Below are 5,289 nucleotides of genomic sequence, written 5' to 3'. Positions count from 1 at the left end.
GACCAGCCTGTAATGACTCCAGTAGACAGGTAGATGTGGACCAACCTGTAATGACTCCAGTAGACAGGTAGATGTGGACCAACCTGTAATGACTCCAGTAGAACAGGTAGATGTGGACCAACCTGTAATGACTCCAGTATACAGGTAGATGTGGACCAACCTGTAATGACTCCAGTAGACAGGTAGATGTGGACCAACCTGTAATGACTCCAGTAGAGAGGTATAGATGTGGACCAACCTGTAATGACTCCAGTAGACAGGTAGATGTGGACCAACCTGTAATGACTCCAGTATGGAGGTAGATGTGGACCAACCTGTAATGTCTCTAGTAGACAGGTAGATGTGGACCAACCTGTAATGACTCCAGTAAACAGGTAGATGTGGACCAACCTGTAATGACTCCAGTAGACAGGTAGATGTGGACCAACCTGTAATGACTCCAGTAGACAGGTAGATGTGGACCAACCTGTAATGTCTCTAGTAGACAGGTAGATGTGGACCAACATGTAATGACTCCAGTAGAGGTAGATGTGGACCAGCCTGTAATGACTCAGTAGACAGGTAGATGTGGACCAACCTGTAATGACTCAGTAGACAGGTAGATGTGGACCAACCTGTAATGACTCCAGTAGACAGGTAGATGTGGACCAACCTGTAATGTCTCCAGTAGACAGGTAGATGTGGACCAACCTGTAATGACTCCAGTAGACAGGTAGATGTGGACCAACCTGTAATGTCTCTAGTAGACAGGTAGATGTGGACCAACATGTAATGACTCCAGTAGAGAGGTAGATGTGGACCAGCCTGTAATGACTCCAGTAGACAGGTAGATGTGGACCAACCTGTAATGACTCCAGTAGACAGGTAGATGTGGACCGACCTGTAATGACTCCAGTAGACAGGTAGATGTGGACCAACCTGTAATGTCTCTAGTAGACAGGTAGATGTGGACCAACCTGTAATGACTCCAGTAGAGAGGTAGATGTGGACCAACCTGTAATGACTCCAGTAGACAGGTAGATGTGGACCAACCTGTAATGTCTCTAGTAGACAGGTAGATGTGGACCAACATGTAATGACTCCAGTAGAGAGGTAGATGTGGACCAGCCTGTAATGACTCCAGTAGACAGGTAGATGTGGACCAACCTGTAATGACTCCAGTAGACAGGTAGATGTGGACCAACCTGTAATGACTCCAGTAGACAGGTAGATGTGGACCAACCTGTAATGTCTCTAGTAGACAGGTAGATGTGGACCAACCTGTAATGACTCCAGTAGAGAGGTAGATGTGGACCAACCTGTAATGACTCCAGTAGACAGGTAGACGTGGATGATGCTGGTGGAGAAGGACGACAGAATCATCCCCAGAGAGGCAAAAAGTCCCCCCACCATCATCACCGGACGACACCCGTAACGATTCACCAACACACTGCACAGAGGACCTGCAGGGAGAGGAACACACACGTATCGAATCTGTGTGTCAGAGTGTGTGTGTGTGTGTGTGTGTGTGTGTGTGTGTGTGTGTGTGTGTGTGTGTGTGTGTGTGTGTGTGTGTGTTAGACAGTATCAGTTTACCTGTCTTTTTTATTTTTCTGTGGTATCCAATTTTTTATTTTACTCCCCAGCTATGTGGCATCCAATTGGTAGTTACAGTCTTGTCTCATCGCTGCAACTCCCTTACAGACTCGGGAGAGGCGAAGGTCGAGAGCCGTGCGTCCTCCGAAACACAACCCAACCAAGCCACACTGCTTCTTGACAGAATGCCCACTTAACCCGGAAGCCAGCCTCACCAACGTGTCGGAGGAAACACCGTACACCTGGCGACCGTGTCAGCTGTCATGCTCCCTGCCCGCCACAGGAGTCACTAGAGCGCGATGGGACAAGGATACCCCTGCCGGCCAAACCCTCCCTAACCAGGATGACACTGGGCCAAACCCTCCCCTAACCCGGACGACGCTGGGCCAAACCCTCCCTAACCCGGATGACACTGGGCCAAACCCTCCCCTGACCCGGATGACACTGGGCCAAACCCTCCCCTGACCCGGATGACACTGGGCCAAACCCTCCCCTGACCCGGATGACACTGGGCCAAACCCTCCCTTGACCCGGATGACACTGGGCCAAACCCTCCCTAACCAGGATGACACTGGGCCAAACCTTCCCCAAACCCAGACGACGCTGGGCCAAACCCTCCCTAACCAGGATGACACTGGGCCAAACCCTCCCTAACCAGGACGACACTGGGCCAAACCCTCCCCTAACCAGGATGACACTGGGCCAAACCCTCCCTAACCAGGACGACACTGGGCCAAACCCTCCCTAACCAGGATGACACTGGGCCAAACCCTCCCTAACCAGGATGACAGTGGGCCAAACCCTCCCCTAACCAGGATGACACTGGGCCAAACCCTCCTCTAACCCGGACGACGCTGGGCCAAACCCTCCCTAACCCGGATGACACTGGGCCAAACCCTCCCCTGACCCGGATGACACTGGGCCAAACCCTCCCCTGACCCGGATGACACTGGGCCAAACCCTCCCCTGACCCGGATGACACTGGGCCAAACCCTCCCCTGACCCGGATGACACTGGGCCAAACCCTCCCCTGACCCGGATGACACTGGGCCAAACCTTCCCCAAACCCAGACGACGCTGGGCCAAACCTTCCCCAAACCCAGACGACGCTGGGCCAAACCCTCCCTAACCAGGATGACACTGGGCCAAACCCTCCCTAACCAGGACGACACTGGGCCAAACCCTCCCCTAACCAGGATGACACTGGGCCAAACCCTCCCTAACCAGGACGACACTGGGCCAAACCCTCCCTAACCAGGATGACACTGGGCCAAACCCTCCCTAACCAGGACGACGCTGGGCCAAACCCTCCCCTAACCAGGACGACGCTGGACCAAACCCTCCCCTAACCAGGACGCCGCTGGGCCAAACCCTCCCCTAACCAGGATGACACTGGGCCAAACCCTCCCCTAACCAGGATGACACTGGGCCAAACCCTCCCCTAACCAGGATGACACTGGGCCAAACCCTCCCCTAACCAGGACGACGCTGGGCCAAACCTCCCTAACCAGGGACGACGCTGGGCCAAACCCTCCCCTAACCAGGATGACGCTGGGCCAAACCCTCCCTAACCAGGATGACGCTGGGCCAAACCTTCCCCTAACCAGGATGACACTGGGCCAAACCCTCCCCTAACCAGGATGACACTGGGCCAAACCCTCCCTAACCAGGGATGACACTGGGCCAAACCCTCCCTAACCAGGATGACACTGGGCCAAACCCTCCCCTAACCAGGATGACACTGGGCCAAACCCCTCCCCTAACCAGGATGACACTGGGCCAAAACCAGGATGACACTGGGCCAAACCCTCCCTAACCAGGATGACACTGGGACAAACCCTCCCCTAACCAGGATGACACTGGGCCAAACCCTCCCCTAACCAGGATGACACTGGGCCAAACCCTCCCCTAACCCGGATGACACTGGGCCAAACCCTCCCCTAACCAGGATGACACTGGGCCAAACCCTCCCCTAACCCGGATGACACTGGGCCAAACCCTCCCCTAACCAGGATGACACTGGGCCAAACCCTCCCCTAACCAGGATGACACTGGGCCAAACCCTCCCCTAACCAGGATGACGCTGGGCCAATTGTGCGCCGCCCCATGGGTCTCCCGGTCATAGCCGGCTGAGACAGAGCCTGGACTCGAACCCAGAATCTCTAGTGGCACAACTAGTGTCTTAGACCACCGCACCACTCGGGTACCTGCCTGTGTGAGTGTGTGTGTGTGCGTGTGCGTGCGCGTGCGTGCGTGTGCGTGCGTGTGTGTGTGTACACATCCTCTACCTGTGCCGTACAGCATAGCCAGCAGTATAGATGAGATCCATGCTGTGTCGCTGTACCCCATCGAACTCTCTGATCAGCTCCTTGAAGAACACGCTGACAGCCTTGGGGAAGGCGAGGAGAATCCCAGTGATGACGAAACAGCCGGACAGCACAGCCCAGCCCCACCCCCCGTCTGGTGCCTTCACTCCCCCCCAGGTCCCTCGTCCACCACCGCACCTCCCATGGTCCCTCTAACTTTGGATCTGAGAGGAGAAAAAGGAAGGGGGTGGGTTATGGTATAGCTAACTCTGGGGGGGTAGTCCTGGACAGGGACCTCGAACCCAGGTCCAGCGTCTGTCAACCCAACACCTTAGCCGTTACACCAAGAGATCCAAAGCTCTTGACGAGGTTGCTAGTTGTTGGGATTAGTCCTGACCGGGACTCGAACCCAGGTCCAGCGTCTGTCAACCCAACACCTTGGCTGTTGCACCAAGAGATCCAAAGCTCTTGATCGAGGTTGCTAGGTGTTGGGATTAAAGTGTCGCTACAATAGAAATAGAAGTCATAGAACGTGCATAATCAGCGTAGATCTAACATTGTATATCGGTAGTAACACAGCTGCCTATCTGTATCCTAAGCCCAGTAACCATGTTGTCATTGCCTTAATTATTACTGTGTTGAATTTTATTTCACTACGCAAGTCAGTTAAAGAACAAATTCTTATTTGACCAACGACGGCCTACACCGGCCAAACCGGGACGACGCTGGGCCAATTGTACACCGCCCTATGGGACTCCCAATCACGGCCGGTTGTGATACAGCCTGGAATCGAACCAGGGTGCCTGTAGTGACGCCTCAAGCACTGAGATGCAGTGCCTTAGGCCGCTGTGATACAGCCTGGAATCGAAACCAGAGTGTCTGTAGTGACGCCTCTAGTACTGAGATGCAGTGCCTTAGACCACTGCACCACTGGGAGACCCTAGATTAATACATGTTGTGGACTAAATGACATATTGATTAAATGACATATTGATTAAAATGACATATTGATTAAATGATATATTGATTAAATGACATATTGATTAAATGACATATTGATTAAATGACTATATTGATTAAATGACTATATTGATTAAATGATATATTGATTAAATGTATATATTGATTAAATGACATATTGATTAAATGATATATTGATTAAATGACATATTGATTAAATGATATATTGATTAAATGATATATTGATTAAATGATATATTGATTAAATGACATATTGATTAAATGATATATTGATTAAATGATATATTGATTAAATGACATATTGATTAAATGATATATTGATTAAATGATATATTGATTAAAATGACATATTGATTAAATGACATATTGATTAAATGACATATTGATTAAATGATATATTGATTAAATGACATTGATTAAATGACAT

At 51.2% G+C, this 5,289-nt stretch overlaps 1 pseudogene; it reads right to left on the bottom strand.

Moving 5' to 3' along the window:
• Nucleotides 1-603: 603 nt before the first annotated feature.
• Nucleotides 604-4,086, bottom strand: LOC135565996 (monocarboxylate transporter 4-like; annotated as a pseudogene).
• Between the last annotated feature and the right edge of the window lie 1,203 nt (nt 4,087-5,289).

Source organism: Oncorhynchus nerka, unplaced genomic scaffold, assembly GCF_034236695.1.
Source record: "Oncorhynchus nerka isolate Pitt River unplaced genomic scaffold, Oner_Uvic_2.0 unplaced_scaffold_8504, whole genome shotgun sequence".
NCBI classification, from domain to species: Eukaryota; Metazoa; Chordata; class Actinopteri; order Salmoniformes; family Salmonidae; genus Oncorhynchus; species Oncorhynchus nerka.
The sequence above is the reverse complement of the archived record's forward strand: the minus strand, read 5'-3'. Positions and strand labels throughout refer to the sequence as shown.